The 23,150-nt window shown below is 41.5% G+C and overlaps 1 protein-coding gene across 5 annotated transcripts in view; it reads left to right on the top strand.

The window, feature by feature from the left end:
* The first annotated feature begins 486 nt into the window (after positions 1–486).
* The window catches only part of FUT8 (fucosyltransferase 8), a 187,432-nt gene continuing 164,768 nt past the window's right edge, over positions 487–23,150 (top strand). For 3 of the 5 annotated variants that reach the window (XM_056346062.1, XM_056346058.1, XM_056346059.1), the window contains exon 1: positions 487–727. The gene's annotated coding sequence lies outside the window, so the exon portion shown is untranslated. The remainder of the gene's footprint in view (positions 728–23,150) is intronic. The other 2 variants (XM_056346064.1, XM_056346065.1) reach the window with 1 other exon arrangement.

Raw genomic sequence — 23,150 nt, 5'->3', positions numbered from 1 at the left:
TCATTTATTTCCATTAAAGATGAAAGCCCCAGCTTTATGAGGATGTGGTTCAACAAACCCTTTTACTAGCATTTTTTTATCCAATGGGTTTGATATAAATGCATGCTCTACGATAGGTACTATCCCCTTTCCTTTTCCTCCACCTTAGTTGCAACTTACCAAAATGGTACAGATCAACCTTTTGCTGTACTTTTTTTTCCCTCTTTACTTCCTACTCACATAGAAATATGGGGCCATGTAATTTTTTATGCATATATTTATGGACACATTTACTTTCTTAATTAAGCTATTATTTTATTTTAAGAGGATGCCATCACTATAAAAATCATACTAAAATGTTAAAGTTACCAGCTAGTACTGAAAGAATGAAAATGATTTACTTATTATTAGCGGTGTTTGGTTTTTCACTCATCTCAGGATATGCATGCTGAAAATAGACTAGTAAGTTTCACTTCTGCTTAAGACTTCACTTTTTCATACTTTTACATTAGAACAAGGCCGCTTTGAATAGGCTGCAAACACAGCAGAAAACAGTATTTGCCTTAGATTCTCTATGGAATTACAGAGTAAGAGCCAGTTCCCAAAAACTGTTCTGTGTATTTTGGGTTTCACAGAACCAAAGACTTGTTGTTCTACCAGAACACTGAGTTTTAAATTATCATCCAAAAGGTGCATCAAGCTGCTTGTTGATATTTTATTTCATTGTACCAGAGGAAAGAAAACAAAGGTAAAGTGAAATAGATTTTAATATTTTCTGACTTCTTACATGTGCCTGAGTTGTAAGATTGTCTATCTGAGAAGTTCCATCCTTTGGATGCTGCTGAGTACAAGTTTGTACTTCATTCAGAATAATCTATGCCTCAATCTGGGTTAGTATTAATTACATCTTCAATCTGGCTTGTGAACGCTAAACCTTGGGTAGCAACTTGGCTGTGTAGTAGGGGCTTATCCAGCCAAGTAAACCCAAATGGCAATAACACCTGTGAGTTTTGGGCTATTACAAATGGCTCATTAAATCTCTGTTAGTGTTGAAATGCATTTCTGATTGTAAGAAAAAGATAGGACATAGGCTGTTGTTGCAGATATAGATTTATCTAAAACTATGTCAGGGTCTGCCTGGAGCAGCATCTCTTCTCTGATGTCTGTTGGCTGCGCTCTGCATGCTGCGAGGGAAAACTAACAGACCTGCAGGTAAGAGGGGGTGATTACTCCTGAAATCTTTTCCTCTGATTTGTTAGTTTAGCACAACGTCTCGCTTTCTTCCCTGCCTATCCTGCAGCTAGCCCTGTCTTTGTAACAGTTGGTTCCCACCACAAGGACAGCACCACAAAACTATTTTGGATCATCTTCATTTAATGATAGTCACTCTGCCCATGGAATCCAAGGAGCCAAAGTAGCTTTAGAAGCTCTTGCATAGTAAAGCAGCAACTAAACCCCCTGGTGCTAAAAAATTTTTGCTTGTGAATATAAAAATAACAATCCCTTTGCAAAACTGATTTTGAAACACATCTGTCTGTGCAAGGACAGTCTTTAATCTCAGCAAGAGCGACAATCTCACATGACATGTAAACCAGTGATGGAAGTGCTGAAACACTTTTTTTTTTGGTTTTTTTTTTTTCTGAAAAGATTGTGTATTTGCCCTTCTGTATAGGCTACTGGAAGGGTAAACTTCACTTATCTGATCCTCTGATCCATCTTATGAACTATATGTTCACAAGCACATATAATAAATTAATTCTTCACATCTTTGCACAGAATGGAGGCATCACATGCCATATTAGGAGCTTTGTTGATAGGGAAGACAGATGGAAGATTTACTTAACACATGAGCAAACAGTACATGCAAAGGATCTGCCCCTGTCCAGGTATACTTTCAGCAAAGGCATCTTCTGGAAATACAGATCTGAATATTCTCAAGAACAGTCAGTTGTATATTCCCTGAGATCTCTTTTGCTGTGGAAGAACTATTTCAAGTTTGAAAAGGAATTGGTAAGAACTGGTTCCAATTTGGTTGTTTGAAGTGTACCTACCAAGCCTGCAAGAGTTCCAGATTTGCTCTGGAAGAAACTTCTGTTTACCACCAGCTAAAGTTGTAGATATGACGCTGAAGCTACAGGGACATGATTTTCCCATAGAATATAAATAAGGGAGGAAATATGGATTTCTTGAGTAGGATGATAAACAGATCAATACTACATGAAAGAGATATTGATACGTATGAAATTTATGTAGTGAAGCAAGCTCCTTTTATAATTTCAAAATTAACAGAATTTCACATTGGAACTTAAATAGATTTTATTTAGCATAAACTGAAATTTTACAAGGATGATCAGAAGAAAGCAGAGATTTAGAGCACAAACTGGTATGATGTCAGCACTTCAAGGAAGAAATTATTAAGGCAGGCATTTTACTAAAAGAGGAGTGAGTGATTATCCTAGTAGCACAGACAAGAAGTAACTGCTGACTTATAAACTAGCCATCTACGAAAAAAAATGTAATCAAATGAGAAGTAGCATTTCATTCCACTTGAAAGGAGCATTCAGATAAGATACAGGGCCATTTAATATGATACATGTAATTGCTTCTGAAGAGAATAAACAAAGAACTGATCTATATTAATGAATACCTGCAAAAATCATAGCAAAATCTGGAGAAGGGGTCTTACTTTGAGAATGATAGAGAAATGTATTTATGGCTAATTGAATTATATTCTAAAGTCATGAAGCTGTGAGAACTATTGAATGCTGATTTCTGAGATAAAACCAGAATTTGTAAGGCAGGAAAATTGGAAGGTTCTGAGGACTGACAGGGAGCACCAGCTCTCAGCCAGAATTTCAGACATCCAGTAAGATCTACTGGTTCCAGCACAGCCTTTTCTTGTTAATGTGTCCTCAGAATAATAAGAAAGCTGAGAGAAACATCACTAAAAGAAAACTAAGCATGACAATACAAAATTCAGATTTACTGCTATGTTGATCTGCAAGATGAATATGGATTTTATTTTGCAAGAGATCTCCAAATATTAGGTGTGCACTTAGACATGGAGGAAAAAGAATACACAAAAAATCTTATCTGGCAGATACACCAAATCTTTAAGTCAAACACAGAATTAGAACAAGTTTTTCCAAGAGCTACAGAATAAGTAGAATAAGTCTGATTTCTTATGGTTCTGTATACTTTGTACAACTTCCTCCCCCCAGCAATAGCCCTAGCCATCCCCAAGATCTGTGTCTGGTCCAGAGACTGGCTGGCTTTGAGCCATTTGCTAACAAACAGAATGTGTAATGGTTCAGTTCTTCCTGCCTCTCCCTTGGGTTTCTCCTGCCTACCACAAGACATGTAGAAATGTAATTAACCTTGATACTTCCACCATTCTTTTAAATTTAGACACCAAATCTGAGTCCCAACTTATATAATACTTTGTGGGAGATGGATTAAAGACAAACAAACATCTTAGGGAAGGAGTTGAAAAAAATCTTGGATCATCATAAATATTGTAACATCAGCTGTTGTTCCTGTTGTTAATTAAGAAAGTCAAGGATTATTAGGTACATGGGGAATAACAATTGATTCCTCAGATTCCTGACTGTAGGAAAAAAAACAACACCTACTTTGCAAATTCCTGAGATTCTTGGAACAGATTGTAGCAACAGCAGTGAAAATACTTAGTATATAACTGCATAAGTATATGAAAAGCTATAATAAGTGCCAATGGTTTGTGTTTGTCTTTTCACATTCTTGCCAAAGATCGGTTTTCCCTCCAAGGACATTACTGAAAAAAGCTGACTGTGAATGTTAAGGCCCTACAGCTACTGCTTGGAGGAACAGGCAGAGTAGGAAAGAAAGAGTTTAACATACTCAGTTGATGCCTTGGCTGTTACTCCTACAGAAATGTAAGGAATTTTGTAGTGGGATGCATGCATCATCCCATCACCCTTTCATAATATTGCTTGACTGACTAAGAACTTGTTCCAATAGGTAGATTTTATGTTGCTTACTTTTCAGTTATACTGAGGACTGTTAGGACTTACATGAATTTTCTGGATGTCAAATACCTTGTTAATAAATTACTTTTCACTGGAGAAGTCTTTTCTATTACTCCTGAATTCCCTAAAAAGAAAAAGATTCAGGATTTACCAGATGAGTCACCAGTGAAAAAAAAGAGGACATTCATGACTGGTTAGCATTATACAATGGAGAGCAATCTGCATTTAAAACTTCAGCCATTAGGAGCTTGTATTAATGAAGGGCCCTGATACCCAAGTTGATAAAGGACTGGTCCCAGGCAGATTTTGTAGAGGTGATATATGTACTTTTAGATGTCTTGCCATATATCACAGAGCTAAGCCTTGTATTTCAAGAGCTGGAATTTGACATTGCAATTGTACAGGTGTTAGTAAATCATTGCCTGTCATCTTCAGAGAGAAGTAAAGATGACAGCCACCGCGGGATGGGGAGCAGTCTACTTTACGTTATATACAGTGAATGCAAACTGAATTGAAAACTGATTAAATGGTGCAGGGGGTACTTTTCATTCTCTCCTTTTACAAAGCATGGTAGATCTATAGAAGAAATATAATAGGATTTTCAAATCTATAATATTAGCAATTAATGCAGGGTACCCATGTACTCTGTGTAACAAAGCTAGAAAGCCATTTGGAGCATCCTGAGTTTTCATAGCAGGATACCAGGGCAACATGACAACTGGGGGAGAGACTCCCCTTGGAAATGAAGGCCATTGTGTTGCTCAGAGCCTGAAAATGGGATTCCCCCAGCCGTGGGAAATATCTGCATAGTTACCCTCCCCTCCCCTCCCCCCCAATAATAAATCTCAAATAGTGGTAAAGAGTTGCTATTGTGTTTTTTGTGCAACAGAAAGTTCTGAAAAGTCTTCACACACAAACACTGAAACGTTCTGGTGTGGCTTGGCCTGACAGTGAAATACATCTTTTTGGAGTTTCATGTGTCCTTGAGGCATGAAGTTGCAGAAGAGGACAAGAGATCATCTTCAGCAAACATCACCTTCCTACTCTTGTGATCACTTCAGTGCAAAACCCTTAGGAAGCCAAATCAGGGAAGCCAGCCCTTCAGGTTAACATAAAGGTGTGAGATGCCACAGGTGCCATGCCAGCTAAGGCAGATGCAGGAAAGACCCAACAGGGAACATTTTCACTGGAACAGTGCAATCCGGGACTTGCTGGTGAGGGATGAGGGTGGCAGGGTGCTACTGTCAGAAGAGCACAGCAGCTAATGTGGTGTCAGCCCCTGCCATCTGAGACCGAGCTGTGCCTATCTCTGTGGCACTGCCTCGTAGTGGGCCTTTCATATTCCTGACAGCTTCCAAATTCATTGAGCTTAGGTGGTGCTGTCCCCATGCCTGCTCGGCTCACTTGGCACAGCTGTTCATGATGTGCTGCCAACCCTAGCGCATTTTTGCCTCTCTTCTCCCCATCAGCTGCTTCGGTGTAGGTGGGGTGCCCGGTGTGCCCTGTCCCACTCACTTGCCACCACTGTGGCGGGGCTTCACCCTCCTCAGGCCTGGCTGTAGGCAGAGGGAGGGGGCATAGGCGCTCCCTCTTCTCTCGGTCACGCAGCAGTGTGAGGGAAGGAAGAGACAAGGATGAAGAGGCCGTGAGAGGGAGGGAAAAGCCAAATCCTTTTTACCAGAGCAGAGAGAGGGAAGCGCTCCCCTGAGCAACAGGACAGTTCCAGCTCCCCTTCCCTCATGGCTCAGGTGGAAGTGCTCCTGCACCCCACGGGTCCCAGAACAGGGAGGCAGGGCAGGCCTGGAGCAGACAAAATTCCTGCAGAAATGGTAGGACCACTGTCTAGTTTGTGGGGAGATCTGGAAAAGCATATGTTTGCACTCTGTGCCCCTTCCCTCAGGGAGCAGGGGTGGCCGGAGGGGAGAGGCCATCTCCCGGACCCTCTGTCCAGCCCCTCTGCCTCGCTGAGCCTCCTGATCTCTTTGCTTCCCAGCAGATCTGAAATCACCCTTTTCCTTTGCAAAGATCACAGAGAAAGACAGGGATAGAGATAATCAAACCACAGATGAGGTTTCACTGAAACAAGACGTGCCTCGCCTCCCTCCTGGTTTTCTGAGTGGCTTGCAGATTACTTCTGGGCTCTAGGATTTTCACTTCACAGATTCTAAGGACCTGTCTTTTCATTGCCAACCCTGCAACAGTGTGACCAGAATAGTGCCACTGCTCCTGCTGCCCTTGCATCAGGCCAGCAGTGTCTGACTGAAGCAGGTCACCCTCTCCCGACTACTGCTGAGTGCGCTGGGCCAGGCTTAAATGAGCTCTGTTGATACGGTGTGGCAGGCACCTTTCCCCAGCTATAAGGAAAATAGGAGTATATTTTAAGAGACACTACCGCAGTGGGCTATAATAATTTCTGCTAAGAAAAAACCACTTTGAATGGCCAAAAGTGGGTAGATATTTTGAAATGGACTTGGTTAGGCTATTGCAAATCTGTGAATAAAAACCGGGCCTAGAAAAAGAGTAGTTTCAAATAATGTGAGATCAGGAGAGGTAGCTGCTTCTTACTGAATGAGTCTCTATAAAAAAAGTAATTGTCATCTGTTTTCTGCTGCTTTCCTACAGAGAGGAAAACATGGCAGTGTTATGGTACAAAGCAAAAAATGTTTCTCGACCAAGCTGAAGGTTTGATTGCAAGCTTTGTGCAGCTGATTGGCACAGACAAGCAAAAACATGCTTAGTGCTGCAGTGGCAAAACCCATGCAATTGATGATTTATGATCCAGATTCAGCCTCTCAGCACAATTTACTTAACTTGCAACCTCATCCCAAATATTTCCTTCCTGAGGACCCCTTGGATACGGCCATGTGCCCCACCTTATGCTACAGAGAGGTGTACCCACTTGGGAAAAACACAAGGACGTGGATGTGAATATTGGTCATGTGAATAGGGTATGTCTGGACTGCGTTCAGTGTGCTGGAGATGTTTATGCTGTGGGAAGACTGGCTTTTAGCCAACAGTGGGAGAGCTTTATATCGATTTCCATTGGTAGAGGCTAGTATTTTCACTATCTGTTTTAGCAAAAAGCCCTGATACTGTTAAGGCATCTTGTGTCTGGATATATAGTGTGAGTCTACATTTGTCTTTGGGTTTCAGCTGTCCTGTCAGCTCAGCTGCAGACAACTAATTAGTTATTTGTGGGGGAGAAGGAAAAATCAAAGGTGACTGGACAAGCTGGTGGCTAAAATAGTCCCTTCTGTGCTGCTGGCTGTAAAAACTAGTGTCTCAACTATCACACTGCTTGGGCACAAGATGTGCCTCCAAAGAACAGGAACAAGTAGATTATGACCTCATTTGAGCCTCAGATGGTGGACATTCATGTCTTACACATATGAAAATTTAGTCTAGTTTTTAGAATTATCTCAAAAAATGCAAAGTCTTTGAGTCACTGCGGAGTGAATTGCTTTCTTGCCTCTGAAGCTAGTTATGTCAAATGACAGGTGAGGTTCTCTGTGGGAGGGCAAACTTAGACTCCCGTAGTTCCTGCTGTGCCTAGAAGTCTGCAATTGCAATTATTTTATTCCTGTGTTGTTGATGTCAATAAGGGTGCTCTGTATGAGCACAGGAAGACTTTAGTTGCCTTTACTGCTGTAGATACAAATAAGCACTGATCTGGGGCTGCTGTCACCCACACTAAGCTTCCTGCAGGCCTGCAGGAACAGGGAATTGCTGTAATATCTTCTCTCACCTTGGCCACATTCTGCCTCCCAGCCTAGCTCAAGGAAGCTGTTGAAGGTTTAGCAGGCCAGGCTTACACTGGTTGTGGAGACTTGTTATGCAGAAAGCATTTTTGTGGGTTCCTTTTCCACCCATCATTGTGGTCCCACCAAAGATGAGCTGCAGCTGTCAGCAGGTCCCAAAGCTGTAAGAGTAACACTTTCCACCCTTTCTAAGTCTCAGCATGAGAAAGTTTAGAGAAGCAGCGTGGTCTCTTAGACACCATGATATCTAAGAGACATGGATTAATTTTCTGACTTTGTTTTCACTTAGGGCAAAATTTGTCTGTGAGATTTTGATTCTAATCCATGTGTCAAAGACTTTTTTTTAATAACACTTGCAGAGCTGGCACCAACATAATGGAATGTCTAACTGAAAAGGATCTGTATTTCTCTTCTGCTTTATGTATTTTTAAGGCCTATATGATTGCTTGCCTGATGTGTACAAAGAGACCCCTCTATGCTCAGCTGAAGTAAGACACAAGCACACATGTACCTAGTCATGCCTGCTTGGGAGTAGGTGGTTCATCTTCCTCTGCTGTGCACTGCCGCACCACCTGCCTGCTGGCCCTCAGGGTGGCTCTTGGGGCTGTGGAGCCTTTGGCCCTGGTGCTGGGTGGCCAAGGAGGTAGCACATACAGTGAAAACACAGCTTGTAGCACCCTATTGACACAGAAATTTAGTGCACTGGAGATATAGGGCATAATTTTACAATATTTAATTTCCATTAGGTGAGTGTGGCAATAGGAGTGTGATCATTGTTCTTTGCCTGACTAATTATCATCTCCATGTGTCAGCAGCCTGTCTTTTATCCATTCTGACAAAAAATAGAACCATTATTTCCAGAACTTTATCAAATGTATTTCTTAAGGGTGAATAACTTGCTGTCATTCACCCTTCTGATACTTGCCTGTTCCATGATTAAAAAAAAAATAATCCAGACTTTTATGCTAGAAAATAATATGTTGTGCAAATCAGAGATCACCTGGACTGACACATATTGCTTGGGAAATTTCTGTTGGAGTTTTCCATGTATGTATCAGGCATTTTGGCTCCCCATTACAGTATTGCCTCCCTTGTATCCGTCTCTTGTCCTCACTTTTTCAAGGTAAAGGACACAAAAGACGCTAAAGCTAAGCAGTCTAGAAGATATTAGAGGGTAGAACACTATAGAAATTCTGGCCAAGTAATTGTAAAAAATCTCAATGTATTTTACTGAAAATCTGCATCAAATTCATATTCTTTGTCCTTGCCTTCGAGGCTGTAAACAACTCTGCCCACACATCTTTCTGCCTACAAGTCCACATGTTGTTTTTGCCAATCTTGTCTCTCAGCTGCTCCTTTTGTGTCTCTCCCACACAGGATTTTGTGCCGGGATTCCTCCACACCCTAGGGCTTCCAACATCTGTGATATAGATGTGTATATATATATATATATATATAAAAACCATATATTTACGTATTATCATATGCATGTATCAAATATGATCTCCCTTTCAATTGTTCCTTAAAATTGACATCTTTCTCCAAAGGGGAAGGGTCCACTACTCCCTTCACTTACTTTGTGATACATAAATTTATTCCTGAATGAGAACTTTGCATGTCTGCTTTGTAACTCTGGAGAAAGGTTTGCATTTATTTTTTCTAAACCATCAAATATGCTTAAAGTGACATGTATATGATAAGGCATAATAACAGATGCAAGTGAGTTGCTCACAGTCCCTGAACTTGGAAGGACAACTACAAGTAGCCTGAAGCTAAAACTCAAACAGTTTAGGCTACCAGTCAGGGGAAGTCCTTACAGATGTTTCAAAGCTGTATGTAACATTTTGGTAGTACAGAGAACATGCTGGCAATTGCTCCAGGAGGAATTTATAGAATAAGAAATGTGTGGTATAGTAAGAATCTGTGGAGTGCTTTGCCAGTGACATACTGATGATGTCAATCCTGATGGGGTATACTGGCAGGGGGACTACCAAAAGGTTATCTATATAATATAGGCATTTCCCCACATACATCTCTAGTATGAAGCTGAAAGAACTGCTGGCTGCTCATTAGGGTTTTTTTTTGTTTGTTTGGTTTTTTGTTTGGTTTTTTTTTGTGTGGAAGCAAAGTGATCTGGGGTTTCCCACTGCAAGAACATTCAATTATACAATTCTACCTGAATGCTTTCACCTGATGCTAAAAGTACTGCACAAACTGACCAAGAGATTATTACTAAAAAGGACTTCCTCTCACTGATCTTTTCCTCTTCCAGTTTGGTAACACTTCAAATATAATTATCCTTACTGTTTGGCCTATACAATCATTTGTCTTTATGACTTGAAAAAAAACCATTGCTTTTTCATTTATCTGAGCCTCCTAAAGTAGTGAGAAAAATGACAGTAAAGCCAGAAGTTAGACAAGGAGACTGAGGAACCAGTGAAATAGCTTGAAGTGCATCTGCTTTTGCAACATGAAGAATCAGGATGACAGTCTCCCTTTAAGGGCATTGAGAAATATTCCAAACACTTTGTGTTAGAGAGGATATTGTGGTTTTGGCTTTTGCAGAACTGTAATTGCTTTTATTTTTTGTGAAATGAAAACCATGTGAAAATTTGGAGCTGAGCTCCTTGGCATCACTGCCCTCAATTTTTTTGGTAGACTATTTTAAAATTACAGCTTGGGTTTTGTCCCTTTAATTTATTTTTTTACCCTGTCATCATGCTTTACTACAATTTCATGAGATCTGTGCATATGTAATCTTTGTTTTTATGTCAATTTTCCATGAAAAATAATTTTAGAGTTGCAAAGCTAAGCATCCAGAATTAGAAAAAATAAGATTAAATCAATAAATTATTTTTCCAGAATATGTCTCCTCTGCTTTCCCTATTTATTTTCAAGATCTCTTGATTTTAAATTATATGCAAAGTATGCTTTGACTCCATGGGGAAAGATGTGCATCCCTGTGGAGCTGCAGTGAGTCATTGTCAAGAAAAACTGTGCATAGGTCTCCCAAAAACTTGACATCTATTTTTGTATAGAGTAGAGAAATTAGAATGAACTGAAAATGTTACTGTGAGAAAGTACATCATGAAAGTTGTGTTGCTCTTTTTGGGAAGTTAGAGGAAATTCTGGGGTGGATAAAATGATCCTTTGCAGTGTTTGCAGAGGACATTATGCAGCAGTGCATGCTGTGTTTGTGGCACAGGGTGGTTTCTGTAGTGATGCTGCAGCTTGGCCCAGTCCAGTCATGATGGTGCACATTGCAGTAGCTGTGTTAGGTAGCAAGGCAACGACTCGGTTTTGTACCTGTTGGTTCTTAGCCCCTTGCATTCAAATGCGATGTTTCGTGTTACACTGTGACTTAAGAACAATTTCACTTCAAGAAGCTGTCACGTGCCAAAATGCAGTTAAGGTAGGAAATGTAAAGGACGGCTATCTAACAGCAGCAAGGCTGCTGAACTGGCATATTGGAAAGGTTGGTTCCCTTGCACGTGCCAAAAAGGAGAACAGATAACCCTTCAAAGTACTAAACAGTATTATTAAATGATCTGAAAGGACTTACATTTCCTGAAGACCCAGGCAATGGAGACAAGGAAATCCACAACCCACCTGATCAGAGCCATCAGGCATATCAGTTTCTGTAAGGATAGTCAGAAAAGATTGAAATATAACTTATTCCTGGAGGTTTCAACTATCTTTTAATGAATAAATTTATCTCCAGCTGGTGGGTGGAAACAGGCTAGTGGAGCTGAGCTTCAGTACTCTCACCAAGAGGTTCCCACAATTTGAAAAGCTGATAACTTAGGAGCTGATACTAATGCACATATTTCACTGTGGTGCAAATCAGAAAGCAGTCTGCCAAAGGATATGTGGCTTGTCGTACTGGTCTGAAAGCAGTAAAGGAAAAATACACAGGTTCTTGTAAGAACATTTGTTTTCTTTTTGTCTTGGTCCTTGAGTTGACCAGTGATTGCCTGGAAGGCTCAATATTTCAGTGACATTTCTGTAGCTAATCAAATATCTCTTCAGGGCCTGCCTTTGGGGAAAGCATAAACATTGGCTCATAAAGTTACTTTGTATACCTCATAGATAATGCTTTCTTGCCAGTATTTGAAATGTTAGACTGGGGGGTGGCATATGGAGTGAGCCCCTTCAGAGTGGCATGAAGTCTGTCCATCCAAAAACTGCAACAGCCAGCGGTGGTAACTGCGACTATGACCACTGCTGGTGTTAAATCTGACATTAAAGACTTTATATTTTGATACAGATGGATAACCCACATGATGCTACTACTTTGCTATGTGTTTACAGACAGTAGTGCCCTGTGCTTCTGTTTTCCAGCTGTGCAATAGGGTTGTTTTGTACATTATCAGCTTGTTGTGAACTGTAATTCATTCTTTGTGTGAAGAACTTTGAGAGTCTCTTGGAATAACTGAAGAAATGCCAGGTATTAGAAACACTTAACGTGAATTATTTTATCACATCATTGCACTGCCAATTTGGTCATTACCTTGTAGTCTATGCTTAATGCTTTTGAGAGCAAGGTATAATATCCCTGTTAAACGGGAATGGAGAAAGGTGTGAGATCTGAATGCTTTTCTTGCTCAAAATACGTCTGGAAATTATTCAGTTAGTCAATGAATGGTATTGTCAGCTTGCCTTTATGCTAACATACCTTAAATCATTCATTTTTGGTACTCCTTCCTCTCCTTCATCAGGTTTTTCTATAATCAACACTGTCTTAATTGCATTTCTTGCTTCTTACTTGAAATGCCAGTCCTTTTGCCTACTCATTTCTGACCCTGAGGTAAAGGGGAGGCGTCTCAGCTATGAAGCCAGGATCCTCCAATGTAGTGGGTTTGCTGACTTCGTCAGAAAGCCTGGACTTTTGTAACTTATGATCTGTGGTTATGCAGTCAGTTCAAGCTAGCACAGGCCCATGCTTGTCATGGAGAGTGGTAGCCCTCCCATCTTCCATGCTTCTGGAAGTGTTTCTCTGACTCCCTTGATAAGTCACTAGCATTTGTGTGGCCACATAATCTAAATCAGGAAAGTAATCTAGTTTGTCTTTTCCCTCTCCACCCTTTTCCACTCACTCCTCTCTCTTCTCTTCTGTCTCCTTTTCCACTTCTTTTTTTTTTTTTTTTTTTTTTTTGCCTTGTTGTGACTTACTTTGTCCCTTTTTCTGCCAGACCAGGTGCCTGATCTAGTTCACCATGTACCTGTGTGGGCTCATATACCAAGACAAGGGACATACCAAGACCCCCACACATGGCAGGACCATCTCTTTCAGCACTGGCATACATTTAGGTTACATTAATGTGACTGTGTAATCACAGAGAGAATTGTTATAGGACTAATGCTTTTCCAACCCTGACCTCTTTAGAAGAAGCAGAAAGCTGTAGAAGATGCTGTCACTGGTGACAGGAGTCAAGACGTACTTGCTTTTGAAACCTGGGAGATCCAGGAGTTTCCAGGATGCTGTGGAATATACATATTGATTTAGCCCTGACTTTTTTTCAAACTGCAAAGGCAAGCATAAAAGGAGGGTCCCTAGACTCAACTGGGATAATTGTGATGGTGTGAGGGTGAGCAGCCATTTTAAAATGTGACAATTTGATGTACCCAATGTGCATTGAGAGGCCTTTTCAGATTTCCAGCTTGAAATGCAAAGTTGCCTCCTTCCAGGACAAGACAATGACAAAGGCATGTTACTCAGGAGAAGATTAAAGAGGATCTAGAAGAATGGGTTGGAGCCTAATTGTAGCCTTGAAGGATAACACTGAAGATCCTAACCTTCTCATTCCCTTTTATTTCTTCAGGTTTATTTATTAAATTTTCAGTGCAGTGTGGGTAGGTGTGCATATATTGTCAAAGGAGCCATCAAGGACTGAGGGAAAATGAGGGGACTACCACAACAGTCATTAAGGAAAACCGTGAATAATTACAGATCCTGCCCATGAAATATTGAAACATTTCATGCTCCTAAACTGGAGCACCCAGGGTTACAGTGAAACTGATGGAGTAATTAAGAGCTAAGCATGTTGAGGGTGTTTAAATATTAGAATGATATGTATACACAGCTCAAAAGACTAGAACTATTTCCAGAGTGGGAAAGACATAGAGAAGAAGATAGACTCAATTAAGAAAAGTAATGCTTGGGCTAGTTGTCTTTCCTGATGAGCTCTGCTGCGCTGCCAGCAGCCTTTGAAGAGAGGTATTGTTCCTTATATATAGGGCTTAAAAAGCATCAGTGGTCTGGAAGGATCAATAGCAAATGTACAATAGAGAACAGTCTCACAGTAGCAGGGAGCTGGAATGCATCAGCAAATGACTGTTTTCTCACTTTCTGAAATTACAAGCTGCCTACAAATTTTGGGAGAGGTTGTTAAACAATCCCTAATAGAGTAGTTTCTTCTGTAGCTAGTCAATTTGCTCACCTAATCATGATAAAGGCATGCGGAAATTAAATCCTCAGTTACATGTCTTAATTTTTCTCATCTAGCACGCAGCAGCATAGGTTTTTACCTCAGAACTACCGCTGCTACAAGAATTGTAGCGACAGGGAGAAGTCTAACACTTGGGGTACTAATCCCCAAATGTTTCAGTGGATTTTTAAAAAAGGAATTTATCAACCCTACTTCACTTTGTCTTGTTCCCCAATCATAACATTTACACTCTGAAATTGGAAACAAATACTTGAAATTCTACATAATGCTTAAACAACTAATTGACCTGACACTCTGGACTTCCCATGTGCTTTGCCAAGCTATGCTTTTGAATAATTTACAAAAAGAATGGAAATAAACCATAAAATATTAATCACGCTTTCTACAGGACATAAGTTGAAGGGTTTTATTTAAGTTGCAAGTGTGTTAATTTCTCAGACAATCAGTATAACTCTGTCAACATGACTAAACCTGGTTTGCAAGTCTGCCATCTTTCATCTGAAAGGGGCTTTTTGCTGGAATAGTATGTTACAGCATTCCAGCCTTAATGCTGCTCCTGCTCCACTGGCATGGAGCTTGCTGTGTCTGAATATATTGTTGAGTCTAATAAAGTAAATATAAGAACATAAACCCAGCCATACCTGGGTAGTCCAGTAGTCCAGATAGGTCAATATCCTGTCTTTAACAGTGGTCACAAATAAGTGCTATTTCAGCAAATGACAAGTTCCGTGATCTTGGAGACAGTAGGTGGCTGGACGACATAAATGGCTTACAGTGATAAATGTAAAAAATTATTTTCTCTATTTAGAGAACTACTTTTGGTAGAGGAGCTTGGCATGTTTTAATGTGTTTTCCTATTAGGGAAAAAACTGTTTTAATTGTCATCCCAAATGAATTGATCATTGAAAATCTGTGCAATTGCTAGTTTACTGGAATGTCCCCCTCCAATTCTTGAATGTGTATGTATCTCCCATTTTATATAGAGAGAGTAGTCAACTTCTGTGGTTCGAAATAGCAGCTGGATGCTAAGAGCATTTTTTTTTTTTGAGAAATCAGTGAATATTGACTGTTGGGAAAAAGCGCCTTGCAATCCCAACCTCCGAGTAGTCTGCTTTTGTCCAAAAGTATTAAAGATAGATCCTCTTTATGAATTTACTTTTTGTGTGAATTCCCAGGAACAACTACTGTGAGAGGAATGCTTGTGTTTAGTTAAGTCTGACCAACCTTTTGTTTTTCACTTGTCTTGTGAAATATTGAGAAGGGCACCTGTTTATTCTCTTTCTCAGATAGATAACATCTTATGGGTGGCAGTCATCATAACCTCAAAAATCACTACTCTGTTTAGGAGGCTGAATCAACAATCCTTAGGAGGCATCTCCTAAGACTTTTAAAATTGAATTAATGTAAAGAATGTTGAAAGTATTTCTGATTTTATTTAGTTGGTTTATTATTCATGTCCTTTACCTATGTTTGCTTTCACCTTTCATTTTTAGATGGTCAGATACATTGTCTGTGTTCTGTTCTCTGCCCACTCTTTCTCAGACCCCATAGGAGCAGAGCTACAGTAGCAACACTGTACTGATTCTGAACTTAAAACTTACAACCAATAAAAATTTTCACACATGTAGCCTGAAAGCTCAGATTCTCCATTGGTATGTGTAGGGGGACATCAGGAAAGGTGGTGAGAGTTTGAAGTCCCAGTATTCTGTGGATGATACCCCATTCTAGGCTGCCTAATATTAGCTGAAGCTATCATGATCTCATAGCTTTCAGTTGCCCTGAAGAGATGAGCAGCTGGCTCTGGCTGAAGTTAGATAAAAAAGTAATGAAGCTATGGAGAAGAAGTGCTCAGACAGAAATGCTCTTCCCCAATAACAATCACTCCCATCGAATGCAAGCCTTAGGGTCCTCTTAGCCTGTACTACACAATCAATAGCTGTGGAGGTGAAAAATGTTAATTATCATCTGTGGCTGGCAAGGAGATTGTGCTGAATCCTATTAATGTAAAACTGGCCAGTGTGACTGATGTAGTTCTAAGATACAGACTGGAACTATTGTAAGTATTAATATATAGGAGCAATTTGTCATGGAATGAAAGGGAAAGACTGAAAAGGGCAAAAATCTTTGAATATGCAAAAATTTGAAAGAGCGGGAGACTGATTAACTAGACTGTATATCCATTAAAACTGTGATAAAAAGTTATTGTGATGGAAGAACCAGCTTAGAGGGAGATTAGTGATGGAGCTTCCAAAGGAACAGTTCTGGGACCAATCCAATTCGTTGTTTTCCTTATGATATTGACATAAACCCAAAATTATGCTGATGAAATTACTGGTGGCCCAAAGTAGGGAGATACCATCAGATAACAAACTGGGAGATGGTACAGAAAGAACCATATGACCTTAAGGATCTGAGTCTGAGGAACAGGCTGATTTTAAATATTTCTAAGTATTGAGATCATTGCATAGAATTAATATGTTGGGGTCTGCAGCGGGTCTGCGGATAAGTTAGTTGACCTCAAAGACTTAGCCGTGTACCTTTAAGACAGCCACAAATTGTCAGGTATGTAAACAGGATGTGAAAAATCGGAACTTAGAACTGCAGCATACAGGCACCTACAGCAACAGCAAATAGCAAGCAAGAGGAAGGACACAAAAACCTAGCAGGGTCTAACACCTGCACTGTCTAAGATATATAAATAGTTTGCATAAACAATAAAGGCCATTTTGTCCGAACCCAGCCACGCAGACATAGTGTTTCTTTTAAGTCCACCTCGACTTGCGTCACCACATTAATAACCAGAAATTTTGGGACATGCTCAGAGTCCGTGAGTTGGAAATGACAAAGGGGCAGAAAGATGAAGGATATCTGTCAGCTGCCAGTGTAATAGAAATAAAAAAAGTAAGTGCAATCTTAGGACTGGTATCAAGCAAACAAAAGAAGAAATAAAGTACTAGGAGTAAAGGACAGGGCATGACTGTGTAGACTTCTGAGCGAGCATGTTCAGGAGACAAGAATGAAAGCAAAACAGATGATAATGGGAATGGAGGCTTTATAATACAAAGAGGATTAACAGAGTTTGTCTGGTTTAGCCTCAGTAAGCCAAGGGTGAGAGGGCAGAGGTTCTGGAAACCGATAATGGACTCTAGGGAAGGCAGACATGAGAGAAGAAGAGATCTTCCAGCTAAAGGGCAATGTTTGCATTGGAACAGATAATACAAACCTGCCAAGAAAAACTGAATGTCCTTCTAATTTCCTGACTTCTGACAATCAGAACAGTGACATTCTGGGACAGAATTTCAAATGGACTTGTGGGACAAGAAACACAAATGGTTTTACAGAATCACAGAATCACAGAATGGTTGGGGTTGGAAGGGACCTCTGGAGATCATCTAGTCTAACCCCCTGCTAAAGCAGTTCACCTAGAGCAGGCTGCACAGAATTGTGTCCAGGCTGGTTTTGAATGTTTTTAGAGAAGGAGACTCCACAACCTCTCTGTTCCAGTGTTCTGTCGCCCTCAAACTTCCTTCTTCTTTTTGAGTTTTGCCAGAAGCTCCTTGATTACCCATGCAGGCCTCCTGCCCCCTTTGCTTGATTTCTTACTCCTAGGGATGCACTGATCTTGAGCTTGGAGGAAGCGATGCTTGAATATTAATCAGCTCTCTTGGAGCCCCCTACCTTCTAGAGCCCTAATCCATGGGATTCCTCCAAGTAGGTCCTTGAAGAGGCCAAAGTTAGCTCTCCTGAGGTCCAGGGTTGTAATCCAACTTGATGCCCTGCTTCCTCCATGCAGGATCTGTTCAGGTGGGAGATAAAAAGGCTGTTAATGATCCCTGTTATTGCAAGAACCATATAATACAACCTTCTCCTAAATGGATCACAGTCCTTCGTAAACTGTACTGTGATCCGTTTAGGAGAAGGTTGTATTATATGGTTCTTGCAATAACAGGGATCATTAACAGCCTTTTTATCTCTCATCTGACATTAAAAGGTCAAATTTGTGTTTCCAGCAGCAGTGGAAGCAATAAAACCTGAGATTTTTGTCTTGGGGTAGGACTCTCCTGTAGACCCTTTGGTGTCTGAAAAGAGGCTACTTCCTGCATTCCTGCATTTCTCTACCTGGCTGCCTAGTTTCACAGTCCTAGTAAGGAATCTATACTCTTTGATGGATTTGGTTGAAACTGGCTAACAGGTTTTTGGCAAAGATTTGTAATAGTACGAAGAAAATGACTCATTTCCTTTGAAAAACAGGCCAAACCCCAAAGCTGTTGGGGGAATAGATTTCTTATGTTAGGGGTGATTCAGTTGGAGGGCTTAAACGTCATCAGACCCAATTTGCCTTCCAGTAGAATAAACACCTCACTGCTCTGACAGACTCTCTGGTAATGGGAAATTGTATAAGCAGCCTACTGCTCCCCACTGGATCCCTTGTCCTGTCCACCTGGTTTGCTCTTCAGATGCACAGGAAGAAGCAAACTGTTCCATAATAAAGCTGAGTAGCTTACTTTCTTGTCAGAGGAGGAGTGGTACTCATTGTTCTCTGGATCATGCTTTATCTTCAGGGCTAAGAAACACAAAATCCAGGAAATGCAAGGTGGAAGGAGAAGTAATTAGTAAGTTACTGTACTTGACTTATTATTTACAAGCAAAGGCTCATGAATGAAGCTGCCCAGAAGCTGGCTGCATTTTCATTCTGAATGAAAAATATAACCTTTAAAAAACTGATTTTGGGGTTTGTCTTCTTCTAGTCCCCTTTAATTTAAAAATTACTATTTGAAATTTATGGTCATGTGATCCTAGCCTAAATCCCAGGTAGAGACTGGTTGTCATTTTTTGTGCTCTTAAATGAAGCCTCTGTTATTTTTCGAATCTCCTGAACTTTACACCAAGGGAAGCAGATGGAGAAAACATTACTTCAAAAGCATTGACATCCAGCACAGACACTGAAATACTGAATCCTGAAGAATATGCATTGTGGCTTTTCAGTTTGCTGCCCAACCTGTCTTCTTGCCTCCTCATCCCTGTGACAAACGGTCTCAACCATAAACCCATAAATGTATGGCTGTTATGTGTGGGAGGGAGCATGGAAGGAAGAAGTAGTTAAAGGAAGTGTTTGAAGGGACCTGGATTTATTCCTTTGTTGGTGTAACTGTGGAATGTAGGAATGATAGATGAATGTCAAATTAGAATGGAAAGAATGCAGGTGAAAAAACAAATGGGTTGGGTAGGATTGGTTGTGAATACAGGTATGTGAATACATACCTTCCTGGCTTGGAGATTACCAAGCATCCTGAAGTGCTGCTTAGTCAGGTCTTTGTGAGCCTGGAATGCAACTCATCGGCTGTTCTAAGTAGGCAGTGATAACATGCACAGCATGGAGCTGCTGTACGCCTGACAACCGGTTTAACTTTTGGTGCTGTTTGTGAGTAAAGCAAAGGAAGTATTTGTGCTCACACAGGAAAGGTGCTATATGGATGGAGATGATATGCATGGTTTAGGCCGCAGTTTCAGAGTGTCTATGCATAAGATCTGTTTCTGCTGCCAGTACAGTTGTGGTAAAAACTTCACAGGCTTCATTACTATAGGAGCAGCTTCTTTCTGAGAACAATAAGAATTATTAGTAAATTGCCACTCAACCCAATATAACTAGGTATTATTAATGACTGATTTTGCATGTCATGTTTACAAAGTAGTCCAAAGAGTTTTGAGATTCTAAGCAGCAAAACCAAGCCCTTCAATTATTCTTTTCTGTCATTCACTTAGAATAATGTTGGAATACAGCAGTCTAGTTGTGAAAGACCTTCTAGGAGATACTGCAAAATACTTTAAGGACACAACAGACTACACTGGCTCCAGTTGGTGATGGATTCTGATGCTGTCTGAATGCTTTAGCTAAGGCCTCCTCAAGCGCCTTAATCCTAGTGCCTTTAACAACAGCTCCAGCTCTTGAATCAGCCTTGTATCCACATTCCATCCTTGAATATCAGCTCCCCCAGAAATGTGTTTTAATCAAAGCCTCTTCTCAAAATAATAATAAAAAAATTGGTCATTTTTCTATTTTTCTTCCAAAGATAATTGCCTACACGTAGGCTGCAAAATGTCACATTACCATACAAAGACCCTTTAAGAAAACACTGAGCCTTGTGGAAAGCACAGTCTGTTAAGGAATTCAGCTGTCTTCTGTCTTTAATAACATTTAAACCTAGTTCTGGGAGCCTGAAAACACTTAAACAATGCCCAATTTATAAGCCCTGTCTTGAGATGGAAACAGAACACCCTTGTCAGGACTACTTTGTCTCTGCTTTGCAACTGAGAAGCCTGAGATATGGTGAAGTTAAATGGCTTGGTCAAAGTGCTGTGACAGCTCTGGGTAGACAGATTTGGGATACTGCCTGCAAATTCTGTGGTTTTATTGGAGAGACATTCCTTCCTGCTGATTTCTCAGCATTCCTCTGTCTTTCTAGAAGGACTCTGCATGGAAATAAACTATTCTTTTCAAGATCATTCATTCTTGCCACGGGGCACTACCCACTGCCAGAACCTTTCTGGTCACATAATTATCCCTGAAACTTCCAGCAGTCTATTACAGAGGATTATGCAGCAGGAGCAGATGAACTGCTAAACAGATCCTGTTTTCCTATAGATGGTATCAGAAAGGAATAAAGACAAGGAGTAAAATGGGAATATCACAGAAAGAGGCACAGAATCATAGAATCATTTAGTTGAGATCATCAAGTCCAACCATTAACCCAGGACTGCCAAGTCCATCCCTAAACCCTGTCCCTAAGCACTGCATCTACACGTTTTTTTAAATGCCTCCAGGGATAGTGATTCAACCACCTCCCTGGGCAGCCTGTTCCAATGCTTCACCATCCTTTCAGTGAAGAAATTTTTCCTAATATCCAATGTAAACCTCTCCTAATGAAACTTGAGGCCGTTTCCTTTTGTCCTGTTGGTTGTTACCTGGGAGATGAGACCTACCCCCACCTGCCTACAGCCTCCTTTCAGGGAGCTGTAGAGAGAGATAAGATTCCCCCTGAGCCTCCTCCAGATTAAACAGCCCCAGTTCCCTCAGCTGCTCCTCGTAAGACTTGTTCTCTAGACCCTTCACCAGCACCTCAGTATTAGTCTTGTAGTAAGGAGACCCAAAATGAACACAGCATTCAAGGTGCGGCCTCACCAGTGCCATGTACAGGGGGACAATCACCCCCCTAGTCCTGCTGGTCACACTGTGTCTGATACAAGCCAGGATGCTGTTGGCCTTCTTTGGCCACCTGGGCACACTGCTGGCTCATGTTCAGCTGGCCACCAGCCAGCACCCCAGGTCCTTTCCCACCAGGCAGCTCTCCAGCTGCTCTGCCCCCAGCCTGTAGCGCTGTGTGGGGCTGGTGTGACCCACGTGCAGGACCCGGCACTGAGCCTTGTGGAACCTCATACAACTGGCTTTAGCCCATGGGTCCAGCCTGTCCAGATCCCTCTGCAGAGCCGTCCTGCCCTCCAGCAGATCAACACTCCCTACCAACTTGCTGTCATCTGCAAACTCACTGAGGGTGCACTCAATTCCCTCACCCAGATTGTTGATAAAGATATTAAACAGGACTGGCCCCAATACTGAGCCCTGGGGAGCACCACTTGTGAATGGCCACCAGCCAGATGTAACTCCACTTACTACCACTCTTTGGGCTCGGCCGACCAGGCAGCTTTTAACCCAGCGTAGTGTACACACGTCTAAGGTGTGAGCAGCCAGTTTCTCCAGGGGAATGCTGTGGGAGATGGTGTCAAAGGCTTTACTAAGGTCCAGGTAGACAACGTCCACAGCCTTTCCCTCATCCACTAGGCACATCATCTTGTCACAGAAGAAGATCAGGTTTGAAAGGCAGGTTTTGCCTTTCATAACCCCATGCTGGCTGGGCCTGAACCTTGGCTGTCCTGCACATGCCATGTGATGGCACTCAGGCTGATCTGCTCCATAACCTTCCCCGGCACTGAGATCAGGCTGACAGGCCTGTAGTTCCCCAGATCCTCCTTCTTGCCCTTCTTGTAGATAGGTGTCACATTGGCTAACTTCCAGTTTGCTTGGACCTCCCCAATTCACCAGGACTTGATAAATGATGGAGAGTGACTTCGTGAGCTCCTCCATCAACTCCCTCAGCACCCTCTGGTGGATCCCACCTGGCTCCACAGACTTGTGTACATCTAAGTGGAGCAGCAGGTCACTAACCATTTCCTCCCGGACTGTGGGGACTTCATTCTGCTCCTCCTCATCCACACCTTCCAGCTCAGGGGGCTGGGTACCCAGAGGGAAGTTGGTCTTGCTATTAAAGACTGAGGCAAAGGAGGCATTAATTACCTCAGCCTTTTCCTTATTCTTTGTGGCAACGTTTCCCGCTGCATCCAGTCATGGATGGGGGTTATCCGGGTTATCCTTGGCCCTCCTTTTGTTTCTATGTATTGGTAAAAATATCTTTTGTTATCTTTTATGGCAATGGCCAGCCTGAGTTCTAGCTGGGCTTTCACCTCTCTAATCTTTGCCCTGCACAACCTCACAGCATCCTTATAGTCCTTCAGAGTTTCCTTCCCCTTCTTCCAAAGGTGGTAAACTCTCCTTTTTGCCCTGAGTTCCAGCCAAAGCTGTCTGTTCAGCCAGGGTGGTCTTCTTCCCCACCGGCTTGTCTTTTGGCGTATGGGGACAGCCTGCTCCTGTGCCTTTAAGACTACCTTCCTGAAGAATGCCCAGCCTTCCTGGACCCCTTGGCCCTTCAGAACTATCTCACAAGGGACTCTGTCAATGAGGCTCTAAAACAGGCCAATGTTGGCCCTCTGGAAGTCCAAGGTAGTGGTTCTGCTGACTCTCCTCCTTACTTCTTTAAGAACCAAAAACTATCATCCCATGATCGCTATGCCCAATACATCCTCTGACCATCACATCACCCACCAGTCCTTCCCTGTTTATAAAC

The sequence above is a fragment of the Falco biarmicus genome, chromosome 7, assembly GCF_023638135.1.
Source record: "Falco biarmicus isolate bFalBia1 chromosome 7, bFalBia1.pri, whole genome shotgun sequence".
In the NCBI taxonomy this organism is placed as follows: domain Eukaryota; kingdom Metazoa; phylum Chordata; class Aves; order Falconiformes; family Falconidae; genus Falco; species Falco biarmicus.
Note: the sequence above shows the minus strand (reverse complement) of the source record. Positions and strands in the feature narration are given on the sequence as shown.